This window comes from Bidens hawaiensis, unplaced genomic scaffold (genome assembly GCF_021521415.1).
Source record: "Bidens hawaiensis isolate Kalapana, Puna unplaced genomic scaffold, B.hawaiensis_p1.1 tig00044253_1, whole genome shotgun sequence".
In the NCBI taxonomy this organism is placed as follows: Eukaryota; Viridiplantae; Streptophyta; class Magnoliopsida; order Asterales; family Asteraceae; genus Bidens; species Bidens hawaiensis.
This window is the reverse complement of record NW_027505886.1, coordinates 70,289-83,895: the sequence shown is the minus strand read 5'-3', so window position 1 is coordinate 83,895 and position 13,607 is coordinate 70,289. Positions and strand designations below refer to the sequence as shown.

The 13,607-nt window shown below is 33.5% G+C and overlaps 1 pseudogene; it reads left to right on the top strand.

The window, feature by feature from the left end:
• Positions 1-453: 453 nt before the first annotated feature.
• On the top strand, positions 454-1,408 carry LOC143615777 (putative BOI-related E3 ubiquitin-protein ligase 3 pseudogene; annotated as a pseudogene).
• Positions 1,409-13,607: the final 12,199 nt, after the last annotated feature.

Genomic DNA, 13,607 nt, shown 5'->3' with positions numbered 1-13,607 from the left:
ATAAATGAAATGGACAAGAGAATGAAATGGATCATTATTTTTCATTTGTTATGTTTGTTTAACCTACGTGAATAAAACGAATTATTACTTTATGTTGTTTGGTATAAAAAAAAGGTATGAATGAAATAGAATTAATAAAAACAATCATATCTCAGAATACTAGTTTGGCTTTTAATGTTAGTGTTGTTGAGAATGTATGATGAATAAGGAATGAAATAAAAAAAATAAAAGAAAAGAGAGATGGAAAAAATGATTTTGATAGAATTAGATTCCATCTGAACTCGTATGTTGGCAATATCACGGACTTCCCAATTGTTTCGGTCGGTGGCGAGAGAGATTGGTATAAAATCAAGTCACACAATCGAGAGTCCATTTTCATTATCCAACCACCCTCACACACACCACCTACACCTACATGTACCCTAAATCACCATTTGCATGATTTTACTCTCAATGGCAGTTGAAGCTTCACACAGGTAGGTACATTTTCACAATCTATTATCTGATTCGTTCTGCATTTCTACTGTGTTAATAATAATAATAATAATAATATGTTAATCAACAAACTGTGATTTTGCAGCAGAGAAATGATGTACCAAAGCGATGAAATCAGATTTAAAAATCAAACGGATGAAAATCTTCCGGTGTACGGATCCGCCATGTTTCCGGTGAATGCTTTCAATTCCAGAAAACGATCACGTGATTCTTCCTTCTCGTTCTGCTATCCAAACGCTCCGGTTATGAATCCGAACGCGTTCGGCTTTCTCACCGAAGATATTATCGGTTCGCAGATCTATCAACAGCAGTTCGAGATCGATCGATTCATTAGTCATCATGTAAGTAACATATACTTACATTTTCATGTACGATTTTACATGTCTATTGAACTTGTTACAAATTACAGAATGAGAAGGTGAAAACAGAGATGGAAGAGACACGAAAGCAAAACTCGATGAGCTTGATAACATTGTACGAAGGATTAATGAACAAATTTAAAACAAAAGAAGACGAAATCATGAAAATCAGACTAGTGAACCAATCGCTAGAGGAGAAAGTGAAATCAATGACAATAGAGAATCAAATATGGCGAGAATTGGCTCAAACAAACGAGGCAACCGCCAACGCGTTACGTAACAACCTGCAGCAAGTACTAGAACAGGCTCACCTTCAACAGCAACAGCAGCGTGTTGATATCGCCGATGACGCTGAGTCGCACTGCGGCGGCGGCGGAGGAGAGAGGCGGTGCCGGAGGTGTGGGAAGGAGGAGTCAAGCGTGCTGTTGCTTCCGTGCAGGCATCTCTGCGTGTGTAGGCTGTGTGTGTCCGCCATTAGCAGTTGTCCAGTCTGCAACTGTACAAAGTCTGCCGGCGTACAGGTTAACATGAGTTAGTTTTGACAGCTCATTAATGTCTTTGGAGAAAACAAATGTAATTAAATCTTTTTCTTTTTAAAAAAACGGAAGAATGAATTGTTTATTTATTTATAGTCAATTGTCACGGCTTTTCATGAATCAAGGCAGGAGCGTATTTTGTGGCATTATTACGTATCTCGCACGGAGTGTCTCTCTTTTTGATGCTTGCTGTTTTACTATGAGGAAAAAAGTTAGGGGAAGGAGACCACGATAGTTGAGTGGGGTATATTATATTATATTATATTATATTATATGATTTGTACTTTTTTTTGATTGGATGGATGTGCGCATATCGTGGAGATATGTTAAGATCACATGTAGGATGAGGTGTAGGGTAGAGAAGAGTGGGAAGTCCGAGGAGGTGGCGTGTTGTAAGATAGGAGAGGCGGGTGGCGGATTCATGGGAGATTTGTGAGAACGTTGGTTTTGTGACATACTGACATGTTAGTGAACTTCGGTCTTGACGTTGTTAAAAATTAATACTCTAATCGTATAGAGCAATGCATTGACGTTAAATAGAGAGGCGACAATTTGAACAGGGAGATAACATTTAGGATTGAGGTTTATCTGTGCAACTCGTCCAAGTAGGAGGGTGGGAAGTTTTGTGAGAAGGGATGATAGAGAGCGGCCCAGTGATCTAAAGATTGAATATTTTTATATGAATTATATTCTATACTTGTTAAGTTTATACTTTATAAGTTTTATTAATCTGAAATTTTGTTAATAAAGGTATGCATGTGTGGTTGGAGACAAACAAGGCATAGTTATTTAGTTTGATATCGTGTCATTCATGCTTAACAAAGATGAAAACAAATTGGATTTGGATAGTAGGTCTTTTGATCTCATTGGTTGTGATTGTGAGTTGTGACATATATGTTACCTAATAGAATAAGTTTCTTTGTCATTTCTAATTATTATGATTTTGTACATATATGTTTATAATATTTAAGAAACTTGATTATTATTTAATGAAACAATTAATTTAATGATAGTAACAACTTCAATTTTGTAACATTTCTGGGGTTAGTGACACAATACTTATGACTGACAAGTCAAACACGATTAAAAGCAATGGAGCCAAGACCAAGTAGACAATTGCAAGGCATGACAGGAATAGTCGAATAGATAAAAGGTTAATGACAATTAAGTTCCAAACAAGAAGATAAAGAATTTGGCAATCAATAATCAGTTGACGAAAAAGCTCTTCGTATTATTCGGTGAAAGGTTATTTGAAGAGGTTGTTGAAGTATGGTATCAAGGGAGATAACCAAGAAATGTATCCATTTGCAAGGTAAAAGTGCTGTATCCGGAGGCATGCATGAAATTGGAGTTGTGAACACTTCGGAAAGCCACATTCAACTTAGTCAAAGAGTGATAAAGTCTAATCCTCCCCATTGGTTGATTAAGTGACTTGTTGACAATCCAAGACCATGATTGGACACCCTAAAGTCATTGATATAGAAGGGGGGATACAATTTTGCTATCTAAGAGTGAGAAAAGGTGCAAAAGTCTTGTGTATTATCAAAGCTTTAGGTAATAGAGCTTTTTGGTGATACTTGGAAGGCATTTCTTGCCTATATATCAACAAATACATCATACATTATATATTACACTATAGAAGTAGTTCTTGTAGTTCTTTTGATCTTGGCATCACGTGGTTTAGTCTAGCAACTTCGTGAAGCTTTCATCTTCTATAAACATCTCCTACTTCTCTTTGAAGATTGTAACTTCTTTTATATTGATCATTGGTAGGATCTAGAGATTCAGGAGTTTAACCATTGTGACGATATTTGGATTCTCCTCTGACCATGGATCTCTTTCTATGGTTTCTTTGCTCTTTTCGCCGTTTGTGGATCACTCGAAAAAATCTAACAATTTGCAATAAGTGGGTGGGGGTTGGGGGGGGGGGGGTATGCTTGATAACATAAATTTTTTATATAATTCATTTATTAAGTTCAATTTACTCTGCATTCGTCTACCAAAGAATTGAGAGTCAGTCAAACTTCTTCCCATGTAAAACAGGATTTTGTACCAACTAAACCTATAAGCCAATAGAGTGTTTTGCCTTTGGGATGTCGAAGGAGAAATGTAGTCAATGCTTTCATAGATGCCATACAACCATCTCTCTTTTTATTCTACTTTTTTATGTATGGAAAATGATTTGGGCAACAATTCGAGTATGTTAACGATACATTTCCAAAGGAGTTGCAAACGGATATGTTAGAGCTATAGAGTAATCCTTGTTTAATCCGGAAATTAAATTCTTCATAGGGTAAACTGAATCTTGTTGAATTGATTTTATTGCGTTATAGTAAAGACCGAATTGATTTTATTCCATTCGAGAAAGTTACAATATATATAGATAAACTAGACGGGTGGACTCGACACTAAAACCCTAAATACTTTTCTCATAAATTTATGTGGATAAAGAGTGTTTAAATAGAATCTCTATTCTCTACTAATGGACCTATGAAAAAAAATCGGATGACGAGTGTTCAAACAGAATCCTTCTAGTACAAATTCGGTAATTTTTTTCACTTATAATTTTTTGAATAACGGACCTAGACTTTCCTAATAGAAACATAAGGTATTTAGCTAACTTGATATTAAAACTTGAATACAATTTTATGAGTTTATCTTTTAAAGTTTTAATAGCGTGTCAAGTTTTCTATAGTTTATGTGAAGGAAATCTATACAATTGAACTATGCAAAATAGAATCTTACAAGTACCAAAAAAGAAATAAATTTACTGCAAAGGTGATGAAATGTGTGAGGATTGATTATATTATTTGTCTAGTCACGAGATCAGCACTAGGAAACATCAGAGGCTGTCTTTTAATTAGTTAATTAAATGATTAGTATCTCTGGTATAGTTGGGACTGATAATTAATTAAGGAGTTGGTGTGATTGTAAAAAGGAATATCAATTCAGGAACTTTTAAGATCATATTTTCACTACTTGCATCATTGCAACGCATATATAGCACATGGTGAGCAGTTGGTGCAAGTCACCACCCACCCATCTTTGCATTCTTGTTTAAAGATCTTGTGGTTATGCATACCCAGGTTCGGGTAAACAATTTGACAGAAAAAAATGATTCATCCCATGGTCATATTATCATGTTGAGTTATTTGGATAATGAGGAATGAAAGGGTCTTCGCAAACAAGAAAAACTAGTCTTTACAGTAATTGAAGAGATAAAACTCTATTGGATACTTATGAGTGTAAAACATGTCAAAGATTCAAGATTTAGAGTGAAGCAATTGGTGTAATTTTTCAACTTTTCTAATACCTAGTTCCTTCTCTTTGTTGCTTGTTCCTTTGTTTCTAGATCTTGCTAGTGCATGTTGTTTCTTATAAAATCTCGTCGTTCAAAAAAAAAAATTAATTAAGGAGTTGGTAATATGTACTGCAAATATTAAAAGTATATCTATCAGGTAAAGTAGAGAGGCAATCTGACTAACTTAGTAGGAAAGAACGTACATTTAGTAAAAGAATAGGGTTTATGTTTAGTGCGTCCCTTATTTAAACCCAATGCTAGACGTATTCCAATATAAAGGGCTATTGAGTGCATATACACACACACGTCCTAACCATCACATCAATCGTCAAATGTTATAAAGTTCTATGCATGCTATATCCCATGGTGATTCCATGTATATGGACGTAAAATTCGTGGAGATTATTTCTATATCAGTATATATGCATTCAACCTTAAAAATCAATCAATTCAACAAGGTTGATTAGTGATGATAGTATTGTTCCTTTTGTCTCCCTTGATTAATTGTTTGTTGTCATGATCTACTTTCTTAATGGCATTTCATCATTTATTGCAAATTTCAAATATGTCCCAATAAGTTTCAGATAGTGATGATCACTAATGTCTAATGGTGGGTTTGGTTGGAAGTTGGGTATTCTAAAGATTAGTAAATTTCATGTGTCTCGTTAACCATGACTGTTAGGTGAGATGAGACAAGATATAGATGAACCACCCAACATTTTAACCCCTTCCTAATCCTATCCTCTAATTAACTCTCATTCGACACGATTCTAAAACCGCCTAATGATCAATGTTTTATTATATTTCTTTTGTAAATTATACGAAAGGGTTTTCTTTCTATTGGTAATCAAAGAGTTTGATTAATCTTGTTACGTTTCTTTTTGTGTTGTATTATTCTATCTTTGATTTCATTTTCAACGTGTGTTATTAGGGTTTAATTTGAGAAGAAATTGAAATTGGTGGAGTGATGGTGTCTTCGAACATTTATGTTGACAAGATTGATGGGAAAACGATCTTGATTTTGAGCATGACCCAAAATGTAGGTTTTATAAAGAAAAACGTGTTTGAGAGGGTAAAGGTCCATTAGGCCTGGCCCATACATAATGTCATTGTATAAAAAATTTCTTAGTCGCATCTAAGTCCCTATTAGGCTATGACATTAAATAAATAGAAATTTGTAGCCAAGTTCTCAATGTGCGGACTTTAATATGAACATTAAAAGATTAAGAGATCTTATCCATGAGAACATGACATCAAGATAGGTAGACTACGTAAACCGATGCTACTTTACAACTTTCGGTTATCTTTTAGATGTTTTCCCTATAAAATATTATACATTTATGCGATGATACAAATTTTAAATTTTACATCTGTTGATGTATTTCCATAATCTTTTTAACGACTAAATTTTGCTTCTGTTGAGTTATTTCTATAACTTTTAAGGCCACATGTCTAGCCACAAGCTATAGATTACATAATTTAATTGGTTAATAGGGAGTGTTGATAGGTCACGTGAGTTTTTCACTCATGGTTGTCATCGTTATCGAGAAAAACTATTGTTTCTAGTAACGTACAACATGAAAATATATGCAGAGTAGAGATAAAGAAGGTGTCAACTGCGTTGTCTTATAGTACCTCTTGTCACTGTGCATACAAAATTAAGAAATACCAATTCAGCAACCGTAAATAATTCTATAAAATCATGATTCATTTTTAGTGGATGGATTGATTGGGGCAATATAAGTGACATATGGGCTCAATTGGTTTAACTCATCTTAGAAAATGATTTATTCATGATTTACTTAGATTTAACGTCACTTAAAAATAGTTCAAAATTATAAAACTTGTTAACTCAAAATAGGTTCATAAGAATATACGTCACCCACAACTGACAATTCTACTATTTAACCATCACCGTCACCACTGTCTTCGCTACCACTAGGGGTGTTCAAAGCCGGATATCCGGAGTTTCGGATATCCGAACATTTCCGATAGTCGATTTCATTATCCGAATCCGTATCCGAAATTTCGGATGTCCGAAGTTCGGATATCCGAAAATTCGGATATCCGTTCGGATAGTGAAACGGATATCCGAATTCAAAAAAACTAAAAAAAAAAAAATCAAATCAAATCTGCTTAAAATTAAACATGCATTCCAAATCCTAACATAAAATCAACAAGTACAATATTGTTATTGAATAATTTTCTCACAGATTACCTTAAAGACTTAAACAATAATTTAAGGATCTTGAATAAATCCCTGGTTTGCAAGTCTTGTATTGTTTTACAGCCACTAGAATCGTTAGTAATTTGAAAGCAATATCCTTTCATTAGCCAAATTAAATAATGCCATAAGAAAAAGAATCAATAAGGCTACTTATCGGATTCATAAGTCGGTAGTCAAAGAAGTCATAACAACAGTTGCTGCAGGGATTTCATACAATCTATCAATGAGGAATTCGCATGGCTAGGAAGAGTTGTGGAGATAGGAAAGAACGAAGAAGAGAGCACTGAGATATAGAGAGGCAGTTAGAGAGGGGCGTATATTTTAGATCTAGAGCTTCATACCTCATATCTCTTGTTAGTTGTATATAAAATAAAACTAAAAAAGTACTAAATTTATTATTTCGGATAGTTCGGATATCCGAACTATCCGAAAAATCTCATAATTGCTATTCGGATTTTTTTGAACACCCCTAGCTACCACTACTGCTACCATTGCCACCCTCTACCATCAACACCACTATCACCCACCAGAAACACTACAATGTCATCTCCCCACCAAAACCACCATTTTTGTCGTAAACACCACCACATCGCATGCTACCATCTTTGACACTACTAACTCTTACAACGGTCACCACTAGCACTCACTACTACCGCCACTGCCTACGTATCAACCACCATCACTGCCTTCTCCATCACTACTGGTTGCCTCTGCCATCGTCACACCCTCTAACCATTAGTGCTAGCGACAATTTAAAAAGTTAAAGCAAGTATACTATTTTAATACTTCTATTTTCTAAAACGAATACTTTCAATTCAGTTTCATTTTGATAAGAAGATGCCGAACATGCTTTAATCCAAATCCAGTTGACCCAAACCCTATCCGACCCTTACACCACTTGTTATGGGGTGCAATGGCGAAGTTTTATGGCGACCGGGGGTGACCCGGTCACTTCCGTTTTCTCAGTTAACATGGTAAATATCATGATTTTTGTTCGAAAATTTGTATAGGTATTGAGTGTAACATTCGTTACTTTTCAAACCCAAAAACCTGACCCATTTTGAATTTTCGGTTTTGTTTATATATATACACACATATTATAACATTATTAATTAATTCCGTTGCATTTATTTACTCGTCATTACCGTACGTATTTGGATTCGTTAAACCAATCCGTTTGGTCGTTTCAATATAGTTTGGTGCGCGTTCATCATTAATATTATATTCGCAATGATTTACGATCATCATTAGTTCAATTGCTATTGTTTTCGATAATAAACAATATTCCGGGATTTAAAGTTTTCGGTTTAAACAATTTCCAAGTTTTATAATTCTTTTACATTTTCATGCATTCCAAAGTATAAGATCAAATGGTAACTTATATTTATATTTATGTGTTAATACAATCTGAAAGTATAGGGACTGAATATGTAAATTCAATTAAAATAATAATAATATAACTCAAGCAGGTCCTTCTTCCCCATGTTTTCCGGCGAACCCGGTTTTCTGGCCGGCGACCCAGCGGCTCCGACGAGCCCCCTTATCGCGTTCAAACTCGCTAATAAACTCAATTAAAAGTTATAAAACGCGTAGACCATAATGGAAAATCATAATATTCAATCAATAACGAGTAACAATGACTAATCCGGGATTAATTCCGCGAAATGGCCGGAAATTATGAAAATCACAATAACCATCATTAAAACATAAACGTCCCAATTAAACCTATATAAAGGCCACAAATCAACACCTAAACTTGTACCAATCCTCAACACCACCTAAAACACTCTCTATATCAAGAAATTAATCCGTCAAGTCTTGTTTTTCCGGCCACCATGTTCACCATCAATCCATGTCGTTAACAAGTAACACTTATATGGTTTTCAACGATTTTCTAGTGATGATTAAAACCCCTAACATGAATTGAACAAACATATAACGGATTTGACAGATTAAAAAGCTAGGGTATATGTAAGAAGGATGAACTAAAACTTGTAGATTTATATATTTTGTTTCTATTTTATATACAATAGCAAGTGTAGCTCAGTTGGTTAGTTGTGTGTATATGGATTGAAAGACCCCGGTTCAAACCCAGGTTAGCTCATAAATTTTTTTACTAAATTGTTTTTAACCTTTATCTTTTATATTTAAGCCAAAACAATATTTAATAAATTATTTAAAAATCAAAATAAATCAAATAAAATTATTTTTCAAACTAAATAAATTTTTACAAATTAAGTATAAAATATATTTTATCTTTTTCAATCTAAAAACCGAACTTTCTTAATCGTCATCCCATTAACTTAATTTCGTTCGTTAACTTTTCATATCATTAAACTTTAATTTGTTAAACTTATATTTCTACAATCGTAAACTATTAACTTTAAATTAATTTATATGCGTTTGATAGTTTATAATTCGTTAATCTTAATTCATTAATTCTAAATTAGGTTAACTTACGTCGTTAACTTTATAACACGTTAAATTGTTGATTTTCAAAGATAAAATTTCCTATAAAAATCAGTGCCTCCATTTTCCAATGTTAATATTAGATTTTTTAAGTTATAGTATTAAAATACAATAGCTCGTTATAAATTCCATTAAAATTAAATATAATAATGCCATAAAATGCTAATAAAACATACTAAAATAGTGCAATATCCCGTTTAACCAAATTACTTAACTTTGAGTCCCGGTAGCTAGTTCTTGATTTTGTATTTTCGTTGTTGTGTTCATGAGATTCAATCGTTTCAGATTCGTTAACGAACTTTCGGTTTCGGTTGCTTTGGTTTTGTTATTGTGCTTTCGGCTTTTCTTGCAAGTTTATCTTCAATTTCGAGGTGAGTTCTTCATAACCCCATTTTAACGCTTTATAATATTTTTGGGGTAGCATGTCACAAGTTTTTCTTTCGTTAGTTATGTGCTTGTTTACAAACCGATTCACTTATATCGTACATGTTAATATTATTCGTGCATATTGTTTATGATTATACGTGAACTTGCTTGCAACGTGTTTATTGTTTTTATGGTGGAAGTTATGCAAACGCATACACATAGTGGGAGGGTCCGACAGGACGTACCCGCGCCGTCTAACGTTACGACTTCGGTCCTTTACGTAAGGTGGTTCTCATTTCCCCGACTTCAACGGCTTCGGCTAAATGAACGGGAGGACGACACTATTTGATTTCATTTACTTTACACTTGAATACCTATTGCATGACGATTGTTGAATCGCGAGTTTTGTATGTATACACAGAAACTTATGAAAACTCACCAACATGTGTTGTTGACAAAATATATTACTTTCAACGTGCTGCACTTTGATACGATGAAGTGCCATGACAAGAAAACTAGTTATGCCTTAGGATTATTTCAATGAATAATATTTGTTTCATTTAGATTTAATGTTATTTGTCTTATTATCAAACTATTTGTGTACTTGCGAAGTTATGGAATATAATAAATATATTGCCACTATTAATAGTGTTACGAGCTTATGAGTGATCTGTACGTTGCATCCGTGTGTATTCCGCTTAGCCGGGGTGTTACTGATTGGTATCAGAGCCGTAACTATAAGATAGGTTGTTAGACGTATCGGTCTAGTATAGTTATAGTTTATTTTAGGGTCCAAACTGTATGTATACTCTATGTGCTATGTGCCCACACTTATATTAATAGTTCATTCGTATGCTTTCATTTATATTTATAATATTGTATAGCGTCGCCTGCACACATATCCACACACAAACTCCAAGGCTTATGACTAAAACGAAAATTTTCAAATCATTTTTAATCGATTTTAATTCGGTTTTCATATATTTCTTCTTCATAAAGATGATTCTATGTGGCGGGTATGTAGTAACTGTAAGGGGGACGTGCTTGTTTTCCGAACTCTTGACACCAAGGTTATTGAAACCTAAGGATAAGCAATGTGTACAAATCCAATTAGACACGGACCCGGTTGCTTACTTGGAGAGTTCGGAAATGGCATGAAACTTATTAAGCCAAAGCATACCACACCAAAAGCCATACGAATCACAACTTTATGCTTTCGTACGTGACCATGTTCTCTTTGTAAAAAGAATATGGTTACACTCCTAAGGATGTCACACAAGTCATGCTGGTTCATGCGACGTGTGATTCCGACCCTCAATGTTTTACAATGTGTTTTAACTAAAAGTCTGACAAGTCGTGGTGATACACGAATAACCAGCTTTTGGTTCGATTTGTTTACGCATGTATTTTAACTGAAAGTTCGTCAAGTCATGGTGATACACGAATGCCCAACTTTTGGTTCGATTTGATTATAAATTTTATTTTTATTGGAACATACAAATTATGATGATTAATACAACGTGTGATTCCGAATACTCTATTGTTTATATTGCGGCTTTAAAAGTCATTGGGTTATGTGAATAGTTGAATTTCAATTTGTTTCCTTTATTTATATATTCATATACTGCTTTGAAATTTTGAAAAGTCATGGTGATACATGAATAATCGATTTTCTATTCGTTTTCTCTATCTGTAAGTACTCATTATTTCGTATGTTTTGAATTGAAAGCACGAAAAGTCATAGTGATACATGAATGGTCGATTTTCAATTCGTTTTCTTTACACAATTTAATTATTATTATGGTTTTAATTAAAAAGTTGAAAAGTATGGTGATACATAAACACTCGATTTTCAATTCGATTTCATTACTTATATTGGGTTCGTATTAATTCCATGTTTTTATTTCAAAACTTTGATATATCTTTAATTCAAAAACTTTATGAGATTATTATTATTGAAATGCGAAAACTCATGCAGACTTATGAGCATTTCAATTTCGATTTCAAATTTTTCATGCGATTGTACTTCTTTATTTATTTTCATATTTATAAACGGATTTCGATTTTAGGAATCTCTCATGTGACATTTCTTTTGATTTTGATATGAATTTCATATTTACGTTCCGTGTCATGCGAATTCTTCACGCTTAGTTGCATGTCTTCACGTTCTCCTCGACGTCACCGTGGAAACACCACCCACAATACGACAAACCCGATCATCACTAACCACAAAAATACGTTTAAACCTCAAGGCTATGCCTAAGTCAATCCAAAACCCAACATAACCCTTGGATACTCGAACCTTACCGAACAAAGATTTTCACACGATAATCCACCCCTTTGTGTAACCCGTACCATTTCACCACTCCGCTACCGCAATGCCAAAATGCTCCACAATATGATAATTTCGGCCACCTCATCAACTCTTGCCACAAAACTATACTTACTTAACACTGAACATTTATTCCCACGACCTGTTACCCAACCATTCATAGAAGACCTTCTGCCTTACCTTATACTCGTACTTCAAGCCTGCTACTATTATAGAACTCGAGCACACCCTCAAGACGCTGAAAACCCTAACTCGTTTCCGCTATGCAATAACTTACCCCGCGTTCCCTATCGTCCTAAAAGTTTATTCGATTTTCGGCATCAATGCTTAATCCTTTCAAAATCATCAACCATGCTTAAAATTTTAAAATCAATAAATTTTTCATGCATATTCTTCCACGCTTATTCTTTTACTTGGAATTTCAAATCTCGATTATTTTAATTAGTCAATTAATAAAAATATATGTTTATATATTCACCAAATATTTTGTCATACGAAGTATATTTAAGTTAAAATTTGTCTCAAAAGAAATTTCATTTTAACCAAATGGATTATTCTCCATACTACTACTGCTATCATCATCATCATCATCATCATCATCTCACCAATAAATATTATTGTCACTATTATTATTATTATTACTAATAATATTATATTATTATTCCAAAAACATCTTTCAAATAAAATAAAGTAAGATCTTTCTAAAGAAACAAATTTTAAGTCGTAACACTATTATATTATTCACTATAGAAGTTTTATCTTAAGCAAGTCACTTTAAGTGACGATTTTCCCTAATGTTTTCATAGGGCGCGCGCAACCAGAATTATTTTACATTAAGATTTTTATAAAGTTTTCCAAGCTTTAGCGTTATTATTATTATTATAAATTTTCTTTGAGTTATAAAAAAACTTCACGATTTTACAACCGATTTTTCACAAACTTGAACGAATCTCAACAATCATTTCTTTCTCCTTCTTTGTCAATGTCAAATGAGTTTCGATTAAGAAATCATGACACCACCTCTATAACAACTTTCATGCCGCAACCTATCTTCGAGAAGACAAGCATCGCACGCTATTTTTCAGTTTTCACGCACATGTGTGTGTGTGCGTGTGTGTATTTATGAATATTAATCTGTTTGGACATTATCGAAATAATTTTATATATCGATTTATTTCGAAAATTGTTTACGAAGTTAATATCGAGGTTAGTTAATCGTTAATTAGTGAGCTATTTTCATTTATAGTTGCATTTTTGAATCGGTTTACTCTGTTATTTCAACTTTGCAGTCTACAACCGGTTTCCCATAAACGTAATCGTTTAGTGGAAATCGGGACCATGTACATGTTGATTTTTTTTAGTATTTTTATATAAATTGTTTTTATTAATGGTTTGGTTCTCTTTCGCGTAATGTTCCATGGAATTACTCTATGATTTTTGTTTCATCAAACTGAGACTAATGTCTTACTTTGATTTCGAAGTTTAAATCAATTATGTCTTTTTGCTTTCAATGTTTTATCAA